This window comes from Corvus hawaiiensis, chromosome 6 (assembly GCF_020740725.1).
Source record: "Corvus hawaiiensis isolate bCorHaw1 chromosome 6, bCorHaw1.pri.cur, whole genome shotgun sequence".
Classification (NCBI taxonomy): Eukaryota; Metazoa; Chordata; class Aves; order Passeriformes; family Corvidae; genus Corvus; species Corvus hawaiiensis.
The window spans coordinates 17,133,398-17,148,840 of NC_063218.1; positions in this window are offsets into that span (position 1 = coordinate 17,133,398).

Below are 15,443 nucleotides of genomic sequence, written 5' to 3' on the forward strand. Positions count from 1 at the left end.
TAAATTATTTACACATTGCAATTAAATTAGTGAATTCTTTTTCATGTACCTATGTAAAATGGCATCCTTGAGACCCAATAATTTGAAAGTTTCATGTTTTAAACTTAGCATAATTTGAGTTGGGAACCTTAAAGATCCTGTTGTAAAAAGACGTGGAAATATGGGAATTACAGACCTGCTTCCACACATAGTCTCACTCATATAGCTTGCAGATTAAGCATCATAAAACAATTCTTTTAAACCAAAGTGCTTTTTCCTACTTTTTTTTAAACACTTGCAATGTCAAATAAATGAAAAAAGAAAAAAACTTTTCCACATAGTCTTAAAACCCCCAACCTTTCTTCATTGTCCTATAAAGAGTTCTCTAGAGACATTGGAATATGTGAAAACAGGATTTTCCTTTTCAGTTTTTGCAATTGCCAGTTTCATAGAAAGGTAAACATTGGATGATTCATGATATAAACAAGTTACTCGCTCCATTTTTCTGTGTTTTGTTACCGTTAGTGTTTTTACAGATAAAAGGCAAATTGTATCCACTACTTTTCAAGAATCAAATGCAGAAGAGGAAAGGATATTTATGTATTATGTGTTTGATGAGTATTTCATATTTTTCCATCACATTGTCAAGCATACCTAGGTCTTGCTTCTTCGCTGATAGACACACGTATAAGAACTATATTCCCTGACAATGAGTCCAGGTAATGCATCTGTCAAAGGAAAGTAATGTATTTTTACCATAAATATATTTTAAAATATTCTGTATAGCATGATACTTATAGGACTGGTTATTCTAATGATAGATGAAAAACTCTGTTTCTAATTTAAGTAGATGCACTCCTCAAAATTTTAAGTGCTATAATGTAACAAACCATTTTTGTCAGATTCACCTTATTAGGAATGTCTTGAGTTTGCATTTTATTTCTTAAGAATATGCTGGAAAAATGAGAGGGTCAAAAACTGGTTTACTTTATATGTTCAAATTTCTGCATTAGAACTGAAAAAAGCTGAACAGCTGTTGCCATTAGCTACAGCTTTTGAACTAATATATAGCTTATAATGGTACAATAAACAATGGTAAACAAATATCCTTCAGAATTTAAGTGCTGAAGAAAGGCTGGAAATCAGTTTGTTCATTCCCAGTAATGTTGCTCCTCATGTCAGTTTGTCCTGCTTAACATAGGAAAAAAATCTTCACAGATACATAGAATTGCTTTTTTACATAATGGAAATTATTAAACAAGCTGTTTGCATTGTTTTTTATACCTCCCCTTTGACCATGAGTGATCAATTTTCATCTGAATACTCCTGTGGAGCAAATTGGGATATCAACTTTGCAATAAAAGTCCCAGATAAGTTTAACAAATATAGGAATATATATGATACAGGCAGACAGGTATTTAAAATCCACAGATACATCCTCTAATGGCCAAGTCTCCCTTACTTAACTCCAAATTGTAATTTTGTAGTAGGTCTACGTTAAATGAAATTTCTTTGGGTCAGGTGAATCTGTTGTAAAAGTCTGTCCATCAACTCAGGTTCAACCCACTACATCATGCCACAGCTAATGGTAAAAACTTCAACAACTCCACATATACGGTTCAAGGGTGATCATAATTTTAAATCAGAACCATAATTTCTGCTACAGATTTTCAGCAATGTAAACATGCCCTGAAGTCAATAAATCCATGTTAATTGCATCAGTTAGGGATTTATTCTTTCCTTCCTTTCCCTCATACACTTGAATCGAGGTGTTTCAATAAGTTTGGAATAGAATCTTATCAAAGGATAAGAAGCTACAAGATCAAAACCACCTGAATTAATAATGGATGTCAAATACTGTCATCCAAGACACATCCAGCATTCTAATCTGCCATACTGCAAAGCTGGCCTGAGGTGGGAAGTATAGATGCATTCCAAATTACAGATGCTGGAAGGCAGCACCATTGCCAAATGACACTTCTTCCTTTGTCTTACATACAGGAAGAAAACTATGGAATCATTACACTTCTTTGGATAGCTATTTTATGTTGTTTGTGAATGCACCAGTAATAAAGCCACCTCATAATGAAGTAAGTTCTCCAACTTATCAACACTTCTGGGGAGGAAAAAACTCTACTTTTTCAGCAACCTTGAAGAGAAGATGCATTTCTAGTATAAAACTGTAAATTCCAATCTCTGTAGCATATTGTCAGAGAGCCAATAGACTGCCTCTCCCCTGGGAACATTCCATGGCAGTACCTAGGAAGTCCTCTCCTAAGGGCTCATCTCTTTTAAAGTCTTGTGGTGAACAGGGACATCTGATGCCTCCAGAATGTAGGTTCTGATATCTCCCTTAATGTTTCTCTTTGATCCAGTTCTTTGTGTAGAACTTCAGCTTTTTAGTTTTGGGGACACTAGCACGTGTGAAGTTCAGCCTCTTAAAATGTCTAACCCTCAGAGTATGCGTCTCCATCGTAAAGCACCTCCCACCATTGTTGAAACTCCAGAAATTGTACCAAGAAAATCCATCTTTCTTTGTAAACTTAAAAAGTAGAGCTGTCCCATGGGGCTTTATATTCTTCCCCATGTTTTTGTGAGGGTACAGTTCACATCAGCTACCTAATTAAACTGTTCTGCCTGCTTTATTCTGAGGCTATCACCTTCTGTGGAATAAAAATATGCCTAAAATCCGGTCTGTCCCAGGCATGTAGCACTTTGTGCACACCTTTCCTAGCAAGCAGCATTGACCTTCCCCACAGTATGGCTATTTGTTGTTATTTCTGTGGTAGCAGAAGTATTCTAGATGCTAATGAAGTACTTATATTTAGTAAGTGCACTGTTATGTGCTGGCTGTGAAGCTGTCAGCAGCGCTGTTAAAGAGCACAAGCTTAACACAAAGGTGCACTGCACTGAGAATGGGGGGTTTTATGCTATATAGAAGGGAAGTACATTTAATGAGTTTATTTTGGTTAGCCTTTGGTTTAGTTTCAGATCTGCCAATACTGACATCATTTTTCCAGGCAGGGAGCACCATCTAAGACTTCTCTGCATCACTACCCTCAGGGTGGGCCTGTGTGTGGGCTGATGCAGTGCTCAGCACTCCAGATCATTTCACTTTGGCAACCATTCTGCTTCTGCTGTCTCTATCTCCATATTCTATTTTAGGGGCTTATGGAGCACCAATCCTCTCAACTAAAATATAACTGAAACAAGATATTCAGCATTAAATAAGCAAAAAGCAAAAGACTCAAAATAGGCTATTTTGTTATTACTATTATGGGGTTAAATCACTTAAACATAGATATCTTCCTACTCCTCCTCCCACTTCTTTCTTTAGTTTGTCTCCTCTTGTTATCTCAGGACCTACTGATGGCCCACAAGCTTGTGCAAAAAAAAGATGAACTCTGTTCTGTGATGGGTCCATGGGTGCCAAATAGTCATCTAGCTTAAATCTCAAAAAAACCCTGTTATTGCTAGAATTTTTCTGTCCTGAGATCCTTGCACCAATCCCTCAGCCTCCAGTGGGGCCAGGGAGTATCCTTTAGAGAGCGATCTCACACGGCAGAATTGTGTTGGCATGAAAACATAGCTACACCTGAACCTGCACTTCAAAGTGAAGCGAATTTATTACTTGGTCAGCGGGCATGGGGAAGCAGGTGGATTTTTAAGCAGGTACACCTTTGGTAGGTGTTTGGAAGGATATAGTGGAACAGCTGTCCGTATGCTGGGGACTTCACCTTGCCACAGAAGATCCAAGTTATTTGGTAAGACACCAGGCTTCCCTCATGCCCTGCCCCTCGCACCTCTCCCCGGGGCCGCTCAGCACTGCGGCTCCTGCCGGCTCTCCCGAAGGCTCTGTGGCGGCATCCGCAATTAACCGAGAGCCACTGCAGGGCTCTCAGCTGTGCCCCTCGCAGATGCCATTTGCCGGCTTGGCACAGGCAGCTCTGCAGCTCCTCTGGAGGCACTTTAGGATTCGCCTGAACCGAGGCTTCGGCTCAGCTCGGCGCTGGTGATTCTCCCGCTCTCCATGCAGGAACTGCCGATGGCGATTAGCGTTACACCCAACAGCGGGGGCCCGGGCGGCACAGCACAAACCGCTTCGTTTTCCCGGAGCCTCCTGTGCCCTCCCGAGGGACCCTGTTTTCCCCCTCTTTCCCGCAGGCAACGGGGCCGCAGCGGGAGGGCTCTATGCCGGACTCGGCAGCCGTTCGCTGCCCGGGGGATGGCGGCTGCACCCCGCGCGCAGCCAGGTCCTGCAGCGCCAGCGAGGGGGAGGCAGCGCTGGAGCAGCCGATCCGATCCCGGTTCCCTCCGTCCCTCGGCGAGCAGCTCCCGCCAGCGAGCCGCTGGGCGGCGGCGGGACCTACATGCTCTGGCGGAAGGTTACCGCTGCCTGGCACAGCGAAGCCCGACGGAAGCGGTGCTGAGGCATCTGAGGCAGCACTTTGTCAAGGAGCGCCTGATTGGCTAACGGGACTCTGCAATGGTTATCTGGTAAGAGTCAAGGCCTCTGATTGGTCGCGCGGTACCTGCAATGCGTCAAGTGAGGATGCTGGGGTGCGCGTGCCAGAGCGCTGCCGGGGGGCGGCCGCGGCTCCGCCGGGAGCGGCCGCCTGTAGCCGGCCCTGCCCGCAGCACCGGCCGGCTCTGGGCGCTCTCGGTCCTTCCCGGCAGCATCAGCAGTCCCAGTCCCAGCGCTAGATTTCCCGCCTCTTCGTACCGCTGCAGCTTGCAGCAATAGCAGTTGCTTGGCTCATGTGCCAGAGCTGGCAGGAAGGAAGAAGCTGTTCCTTAGTCGGTGACCTCTTTAGCGCAGGGTTTTTACATAAAAAAAGCAGCAGAAAGACAAAGCCTCTTTTCTCAATCCTTTTCTACAACACAGGGTGCCAGAGGTGCAAAATGTGGCAGTACAAACCTGCTTATGCTGCCCTTGCACTGTCTGTGTGAGAAGCGTCCCTTGGACCGCCATTCCAAGTGACAGCTTGAGTGGCAGCTGGGGGAGGATATGCACGGCGAAGTGATGACTGATCGCTGAAATATCTTGCTGAAACGCTGCAAAATCTTTCAACACAAAAGAGATGCTTCTGCAAAATTAGCTCCGAACCGCGAAGCTATGCTGAGACACGTGAGGTTGGTCTGCATTCATGTGGGACTGGTAGCCCCCTTGGGCCTGGCCAAAACCCACTGGCCCAAAGCCGTGTTGCATAAGGAGCTGCAGAGATACCATAACCACTCGTGTGGGGTCTTTTGTATGTCTCTAATTGAAATAAACATAGATAAACCAGAAGCAAACAAAATCGTCTGCACTAGTAAGACGCTTACAGGAGTGCTTTAAAAACGATGGGGGTTTCAAAACAGCAAGAACTTCCTGGCACATCTGTGAAGCTTGATGCAGTAAGTGTCTAAAGGTAGAAGTAGGTTACAGACGCTCATTATCTAAATTCTTCAGTATTTCTGTTACTGGAGTGTTTTCATTGCTCTTTTTCAAAATCTCATTCTTGAAGAGTGAGTCAGCAAGAAGCCTGTGAATGTGTCAGGGAGCAGTGTTTTAAATATGGTTTTGCTGTTAAGGAATTATTAAAGAACATGTTTACATATGAAAAAATTACAAATTTGCATATGAACATAACAGCCCAATTTTTTTCACTCCAATGAAAGTTTTCTTCCAAACTACAGTTCTCAGGATAACACACTTGATGTGCTAGTATAGGGATTGTGAGTTAAATTCCTTGGTAATTTGTTTTCTTTGTTCCACTTGCTTACCTGGAAGTAGATCAGTTTTTAATTTAAAATTATCGTGATTTCCTTTTCAGAGCCCTACTGAGTACAAACTGCTTTCCTGCTGGCATGAACGCTTCTTACTGTCTTTTTTCCAAAGAACTCTTTCAAAATATTAAGAACAATCTAACCACTTTTCCTTGTAATCCTAGCCAAGTGGAACAAGTGCAATGAAACCTTTATGGGAAAATTATATGCCTGTGTAATTAATAACGTTTATGAGTCCAAGTTTGCTAAAGTGAAACATAAAAGTGAGACTGCAAACTCATTCTGTTTCTTACCTGGTCATTTTAAGTATGATAATATTTTTGAAAAATTAACGTTTGAACACCTTAGATCTAAAGGAGGTTGACGTCTTAAAAAACAGAAAGGAAATTGGTATAAAGCATTGCTAAAGGCATCAACTCGTTCTGGAGTATTTTCCAGAACAACCTATATGATTCATAAAACAAATCTGTTGTATTAATTTGCTATAATAATACTATAATGACTGTACAAATAGTAGAACTACATTAATGTCAGAGAACCTGAAAAAAACTTTTAGAAGTGACATCATCCCATCATTCAAAATAAATATACCAATTTCAGGGTTAACAAATAAGTAATTGTTGCCCCAAACAGTCTCCTGTAAAGCAGACTATTTAAAAGATAACCTCAAGGGCTTCAGTGTGTTTAGGGCAGCAATATATTCTACGAGTTAGCTTACAATGACCAAAAGTTCTAGAATGAATCAATGGGAATAAAAACCTATTATGTGTTTATTAGAAAGAATTACATTGCTCAAATCATGGTAGTTCCCAATCAATCAGCTCGAGTGATGATGCTACATTTTATTTTCTTATGAGTGCTTTATGTAGGCCATGTCCAAAGCCATCAGATTGTATGGCAAAGGCAGTATGGAGTGATAAGCAGAGTTTGTTACAGTTCTAAATATATCACATTCTAAACATTCTGACTGAAAACATGCCCCATCCATTTAAAGGAACCATTTAAAAACCAATGTATTTACAAGCAATGTCATTACACCAACATCTGTTAAATGTATGCAGGTCTGCCATCTTATGGAGCCTGAATGGTACTGCCAAATAACAGAATGTGGAGCTACATGTTCATATTAGGTGAATAGTTTGACTTTTTCCTTTACAGGTAATGTGTGCTTTCTTCTGAAACTCACACCATTTGGATGTACTGTTTCTGTTTAATTTGTATATTTGTGGGATTTATGTGTGCATGCAAGTGTACACACGTAAACACAATCAAATAAAGGTATCACACTGCAAGTTCAAGCATACAAAAGCTGGGAAGAGTTGAAGCTAAAGTTGGTTGTTTACATTATATGACAGCCTGGAACAACATCATCATGCAATTTTTTTGGGGAACCCTGTCTGATCTCTCTGATTCAGCATTCAGGTTAGATGGTGCTATTTGGTGAGTAGCTGTTCAGAATTTTGCTTTAGCCTCTTTCTTTGGAGTGTGACTGTGTTGTATTTGCTGCAATCTAGTCAAGGCCTGTTCTAAAGATGAAATTATTAATTCTTCTAATTAATTCTTCTAATAATAACAGCTTTTCTGCAGCTGTTATTATTAGAGTATTATTATGAGCAGTTTTGAGTTAAGTTTGTACAGGCCAAAGCAAACAATCATCATGGCAATTTTCAGCCAAAGTGATTAAATTCTGGCAAAGCTATTAAAATTGCTAAAATGATGCTTGTTTGTTTGTTTTTATTTTCTATTTTTATAAAAGCTGATATCAGATAAACTCGATAAGTGACTTTTGGGTCAGCCAAGAACAAATGCACAAGAACACAATAATGTTATAATTAGTACATCAAGTATTATTATACATTATTTTCTCTTTAACTGGTGCAAATTTATTTTTAGGTGAAAAGGATTCTTCAGGAAGACCTTATTACTTTGCTTTTGAAAAGTTTGGGGTGAGTTAGGAAAGTGGTTGATCTAAGTGGTTGTGATACAGTCAGATATTGTAGTGGAACACTTAAGATAGGCAAATTGTCCAGCATTCAGTGAAGTTTTGAAGAGTTTTACCAGCTGCTGGAAAATCTAGTAGTGCCTGGAATCTAAACACATAGGAGGATGCCTGATTTTTCCCAGTTGTACCTGTACTAGAAAATACTGTACATTATACTTCTTCCATTTAGTGTCATTTGCAAATAGTCACATCTACCCTGCTACTCTTGCTGGAAAAAGACACTAAGAACAAACTGCCATTTAGATTACTGTGAACTAACTTTGATGATGTGAAGTACTGCCTGCCACCACAAGGAATTCTTAGCATAATTGGTTTTCACTACTTGAATCAGTTCATTATTGTCATACATCATTTTTTATTTGTTTTTCATCTAAAGGTTTTCCAGTTTCAGATGGATGTTAGGTAAGCTTGGCATTTTGTTTGAGAAAGTTATCTTGTATCTCAAAGGTCATGCCACATGTTGCTGTGTCTTAAACAGTACAAAATAAGACATCTTTTTTTTTTTTTCAGTCAACAAGAAATTAACCTGTAAATCTGTAAGCCACCTATGTTATATGATAGCAGCAAATTTTTCCGTGTCCAAAATTTCCATTATCTTCAAAGTGGGTAGTTTTGAAGGTGGATACAGATACACATTCAGACCCATTGCCATATACATGTCTCACTGGAGACCTGCTGCCAGATGCAGATACCAGAGGAGTATTTCATACTGCCTAATTCTTAGCTCTAGGCGTGCTCAGGCAGGTGCATCCTCAGCATGATAGCCAGTGAGCATAGGGTTTGCTAAGTGCATTGATGGCATGTATATTACAATGCAAACAATCTCCTGCTACTATAGGTATCCACATCTTTTTATGAAAGACTAGGAATGACAGCAAATTGGCATAACAGTATGATTTTTATATGAGTGGCACTCATCTGAAAAATTCCTAAAAACTGCTATATGAACTCCTCTGTAGCTGCATTATATAACCCTCAGTATTATATTAAATAGTTTTAAGCCATCCTCCATTTAATTTACCTCTTACCAAGTTAGGGAATATAGTTTCTAAGATTTGTCTTTGACTATTTTCAATGGCTATCCAAATTTGATTAACCCGATATATGCTAGTTAGTTGAAATAGAATACAAGAATGAGCATAGCTGGCTTCTTGTGGTATGGTTTCAGAGGTTAGTAATGGGGACCACAGTGGTAGATTAGTGTGTCACTGAAGGTGTCAGGGACCTTGCCAGTCTTATATGGAAGTTTGTAAAGCTGTTGGTAGCCAGCTTGCAGTCCTTCTGAATACCACAGCTTTCAATTCTTGTAATATTGAGAATTTACTTGCTAGAATTTCTGTATAAATGAATTCATTTCCACCCAGCAAATTTGCATGGTACTTCTTTTATTTCTTTATCCTACTGGTGTGTGTTTTTTGTAGCCATCATAAAGACACTATATTCAGCACAAACTGATCATAAAGACCATTGCTTGTGTAGCTGACACACCCACCCACAGAAGAGCATTTACTGTGCTGGGAACCAGGGGCTGTTAAAGAGCAAGTTGCTTTATGGAAAGCCCTACAGTCAGTAGTTGTGTGCCATATCCTGTCAGGTTTCTTACAACTAGGCTGTTACACAGTGAGCTTTTTCTATAGTACCCTGCTGCTCCAATTGTTTGATTTAATTCTATCACAGGTTTTATGGCAGGAGGTTATGGTTCTGAGCCTTCTTTCGTTGTGGTGCTGGTTTGATCAGTCTCAGCATGTAATTGACTTTCTGGATGTAAACTTTTAACTTGTTTGCTATCCATCCTAGCATAGATTCCATGACAACAAAACAGACTAATAGAGAGCAGGGGCTCTCAGGATTAATCTGTTGGATAGGAGCAGGCATTTGGTGCAACTGGTAGCATTATACTTCTGTCCCCAGACTGATGTGCTGGATGTGCAGGAAGATACAAGCGTCCACACCGGCCCTCTTATGCTACTTCTGCACCCGTGTCCATGAATCATATACTGAGGTCCCAAATTGTAGCTTGCTTCCCTCATCTCCAGAAAAAGAAGTCGGCTTCATTTCCTCATATGCCTACACTCCATCCATGTCACATTTCTGAACTTGTCTTGGTCCCAGAGTCTTGGAAAAGGTGGCTCTTGACTAGGTTTAGACAGTGAGGGCAATGACAGTGCAGAGACAAGAGCTGCTAACCTGGACAGCAGCCAAAACACTGCCCATCAGCTGGCTGATCTTATCTGCTGGTTATACACAACTCCAGGGTGGAGGAGCTTCCAGGCTGCAGAGAACCTGCTCTGTGCCAAAGCATAGTGGAGATACACAAAAACTTCACAGTATGCATGGTTAGTGACTGCTTAGAACTACTTTTGCAGTGGAGATTGCTCCACAGCTCGTGTATATTCAATTTGTGGCCTCCTTTGCCACAAATAGTGGCAAAGAGTGTTAAAAAGGCAAAATAATGTTGTTAATTAATGGGATTATTGATCTTGTCTGAATCAGAGACCACTTTAGCCCTTAAACCCTCGCTGTGTTTCTCTGCTTAAAGTGGCCCCAAGTACAAGTGAAAGTAGAATGTGGGTCAAGTTTTTGTGCAGAGCTGCATTTAAAAAAAAACCCAACCTAACTGCAGAGATTAAAACATAGTTGATTTACTATGTTGAGAAAAAAAAATTATAAATTGGTTTCATTGTTTATGTGCCTTATTCTTAAAATGGTTGTTACTGATAAAGCAAAATGGGGGGAAAAATTACCTGAAATTGGCATCTCCTCTGCTTTCTTCAGCTCCAAAACAGCAGGGAGATCACAGGAAGCTCAGAGGTTGCTATGTAGAAAATACTGTTCTGCATCAGACTGGAGATCAGACTAGGTCAGTATCTTTCTACAGCCATGGCAAGATGAGGTCCTTGAATGAAGTACTTGTTCCTGGTAAGAGGAAACAGTCCATCCCCATGAAGGACGGTATTCTAAACCTTAACAGTAAGAGATTTTCTTAACTTTGAAGCATGACATGTAAAAAGGCTTCCAGAGTTATTGTGAGCAACCACAGCTCCAGGTAGTTTCGTATTCATGCCCGTTTTCAGAATTTACTCAGTTCTTGACCTTGGTGGATTTCTGCAGCAATATATTTCACCAAGCAATTACTTATTGACTTGGCAAACAGTAATCAAACACATTCTTTTTTCTACAAAAATGATGCAAGATTTTATGTTCCATTACAAAGGAGGAAACATTTTGGCTCTCTTCTTTTGTCTGAGAAATTGACATACAGCAAACTGCATTCAGCTGGCTGTATCTTTTAGATCTGATTATCTTAAAATGTCATATTGGGATTCTGGTGTTAATTTGCAGTGTCAACATGTCTTAGGGTGGATGCTTAGTGTTTTACTGAAACATAATGTTTTCTGGGTTTTCCAATAATTCAAACCAGCTTTATCTAGTTATTTTCAGCTTTCATAATTATGTGTATTTTCTTTACCTCCATGCTTAAATCAATGGGTATTATTTAGTCCAACATTTGGTTTACTTCTGTTTAACAATAAAAGCCTGTACAGATGGCTGCAAAACAGAACCCTCAGACACAGTTGGATTTGTACACTTGTGCTGATTTCTTGCTTAAGGGAGCTCAGTTCAACATGCTGTACTGCCAGATCCATCCCTGCAGAAATTCTCTTGGCTTCAGTGGATGGCCACATGGGATTGCCTGTGCTATCTGGCTAAGAGATTCCGTACAATTACAAAGGGATCTGTTTGACAATATGAAAAAATGAAGTCTGAAGAGCATGCTAACTGTGTTGGGTTTTGGACAGTTCAACCATTTTGTTCAAAGTAGGGGCCATAAGAGCCAGTTTCCATTCAGAGACCACAAGAAACAATTACAACTTTGATTTACATAATGGGCAGTAGAAAATACTGTGATCACACTGGATCCCGTGCAGGTGCAGACAATAGGAGGGTCAAAGAGTTCAGCTGATTTTCTGAGGATTTAGGAATAATTTCAGAACTGAGGCAGTCTTTGGGAAGCTGCACTAATTCTGTCTGTGTGGCATTAGAAATGATGGAAGTTTAGAATACAGCTGCCTACAAAAAGTCCAGGAACTACAGGTAAATGAATTGTTCCTATTCATGTGAATTTCTTTGTGCTCCATAAATCAGGTTGTAATGCCCATTATTCGTAAAAGAACAAGGATCATATCAAATTTCATCAATTTCTTTTCCTAATGGAAAAACCCTTAAAGATGTAGAAATCTGAGCAACTCTTGGGGCCAAAAGGAATTGATACTTCTAGAGAATATAATATTCCACAAGATTGCAACATAGGAACAGGCCAACAGCTTGTTTGGCTTTGTTTGGTATTGCTTATACACGGCAGGCAAAACATGCAGAACTGCAAGTCCTGAAGCTGACTTGTTTTTATGAAGTTGTGCACCTTATCTGAATAATTAGTTGTGAATTTTTGATCATCCATTAAAGGCAAACTGCGATAGTGATTCCGTTAAAGTAAAATTACTTGTGCTCACTTCTAAGTTGGCTTGCTTTTCTCCGGCAAATGATGTTCTTTTAAAATAATCCAAAATGGTAAGCACATTTATGGTGCAATACAAATAAAACAGAATAATCAGCTATCCAGCGCTAAAATGTACTTCCACACTGAGAGGTGATCATAGTTTGTAGGAAACAACTGTGCTTGTAAGCAGTGTTAACACTGTAACAACCAACCAAGAAAGAGTCACTGTGTAACTTCAGCTGAATCCTGAGGGTCATGCAGCTCAGTTGGGCTGGAGCTGACCCAAAGATGGAATGCTTCTCGACACCTTACTCCTCCTAATTGTAATGTTTCTCATTTTCTTTTGCAAGTGATATTTTATAGTGTAAATGCCTCACTGGTGGTGTAACCCTATGACATTTTGGCCTTTTCATTCTGCTCCCATACTTTCCTCCAGAAACTGGCCAGGATTCTTGCTGTTGGTGTTTCAATGCTATCTCTCCAGTTCCTTGTAGGAGAGTTTGTTGGGTCAGATATCCAAACTGGATCCGTGCATGTGTATCATATTCACCTGACCTAAAAGGCCTCCCATAATCCTGCCTGCTGGGGATCATTTCCACGTGAAGGTGCCTGCAGCTGGCCTGAAGCCCAGCTAGGTTTGAGCTGTTCCTGAGGGGAAGCAATGTGGTATGGCTGCAGCATGTTGACTGTCACTCCTGAATCTGGGAGCATGGTGAGGAAAAACTTCAGCTGTTTTTTCACAGAGGTCACTTTGGTTTTACAGAATTTATGATCTCTGGCTCTGTGGGAAGGTGCATGTAGTGTTTCAAAGCCACGCACAGTCTTGCAAGAGATGTTTGTACAGTTGTGGGCTTCAGCTAATGCCTATGCTGGATTCAGGGTGGTTGGTTTTACACTTGTGGCACAGATAACCTGCAATGAAGATAATCTAATCATAGATAATTGAGAATTGGCTCAACGGGTGTTACAATCCTGCTTTCAGTTCTGATCTTGCACAGTCTGTTATTTTGCTGCTGTCCAGGCACCACTATCAGCATGAGGTATTCCCGTTTCCTTGCTCCTGTTCCTTCTTCTGCCCGTGGCATGCCAACCATTCAGTTGTGGTAGCAAGTGAATGTGCTAGTGATTATCACAATCAATAATTCTTTTTTAACTCCACTCAGTTCCTTGACTTAGTGCTGACAACTTTTTAATGAACCTCAGTTAAGAAGCCCTGCGGGCAATTTTGTTGGCACAGCTGAGGGGCACAGGGGTATTAAGAAGTTTTTAAGCTACTAGTGCCATTTTTTATCATGAAACAGTAGCCACATTTTAATCATGAAACAGTAGCCACAGTTTAACTGTATTTCTGTAATTCCACTGATTTTAGTAACTATTCCATTATAAATTAGGAGTAATCTCAAAACAATGCTTTCATGATCACCAAACATGTTTTGAGAAGGTGAAATATTAAAAAAAAAAAGAAAAATGATGGTTGGTAGTTGGAGATTTGAGAGAAGGCTTTTTCTGCCTTGCAAATAAAATAATTTAGGAGTGGCATCAATAATAGAATTTTTTGATTTCAGCAGATGAAAAAAATATTATCTTCATTTTAGTACTGAACCACCACTTAGAAAACTGCAGGGTTACAAAATCACAAATCACACACAGTACTCTCTGAAAATCCGAATTGCTTCACTGAGCCGTGTACCACAGTGCACTTCATGGCTTGTTGGGAATGAGAAACAATAGAGCCTCGGGTTTGCCAGTCATCTTTGTCATCCACTTCAGTGAAGAAAAGGCTTCAAATAAAGTTGCCGCGGGGGCCCTCTGCCTCACAGCCGGGTGTGGCGGGGCCAGACATTGCAGAGAAGTAAATGCCTTCTTGTCCTTGGAGCTGCCTCTCTCACACCACCCTGCTTGTGGCGGGGGGGGAGGGAATGGACAGGGTGGAAGGATACTGATGATCATCAGGCTTCAGAAATCCCATCTAGGAGTGCCATGTGATATGTCTAACTGTTGTTTTCCTTGAGAGGGTAAGAATCTTTGTGTGCAGAAAACATAATGGAAAAGGAAAAGAAATCCAAACAAAGGGAATAAATGCAGAGCAGGCACTTTGACAAGGAGCAAACAGATTCCCTTTTGACAAGCGACGGAACTGATGAATGTCAAGCTCTTTCCTTGACAGGGAAAAAAGATGTCAGAATCTGCCGCTGGAGAAATCTTCCACCCAATCTGACTATCAAAACACAGCTGGCAACCCCAAGGAAGAAGATCCCTGAACAACAGGGAAAAACAACACATGAAAATACTCTATTTCTTTTGACCTGAGAAGAACAAATTCTATTACCAGGAATTCTGTTTGGCTACAGCTATTAATTGACACTATTGGCATTTTCTAACTCTGGCGTTTCTTACTGCTCTCCTCCCTCCCTCCCTTTCCTCCTTAGTCTCTCCAAGCACCTCTCCCCATCTTATGTTGTTCCTGACAACTCACTAACTCACTAACTCACTGTGCTAATTATTTGAATGTCCTTCTCCCTGAGCTTGTCTATGACTGCTAGTCCTAGTAATTTACCTTCTTCAAATAGTTATTTACTGAATAGCAATAAAAAGTAATAGCTTCTAACAGCCAAAGAAAAGCCCTGATGTTAGCATTTTACAATAGGATCCTTTACAGACAAGGTCTTAAACTCTTCAGGGTTCATATTTTTGTAGTGGTACTCTAGTACAGGGCCTCTGTTAACTATTATGGCTGTTCAAGCACTTCTATAATGTCAACATTGGAGTCTTTTTCCTTTCTAGTATAGTGTTACTGATTTTTTTCTAACAATTATGGGATACCAACTCACAAGCTGAAGGTACAGTGTTCTATAAATGAACTTGGATGAACCTAGCAGAGCCTGCTTTATGTAGCTCTTCCTAAATGAAGGCTGCTTTGACAGTGTTTAGAGATTCCGCAGTTCATATGAGGCTACTGTGTGCTTCTGCCAAGGGCCGTAATGTAGTTTGGGGTGGAGTGCAGCTTCCCCTTTCAGTGTGAAGGTGCCAGAAGTTTTTTATTTAAGCATATGGTGTACTTTCTTCATTAAATCAGCAATGTGCTTAGCTCAGGAGAATACTTAATTCTAAAATTCACAGATACCCTTTTGATAGCATTGCTGGAATACCATTTCAGTGTTATTTGGATTTTAGGACTTTGAGCAGCCCTAAATA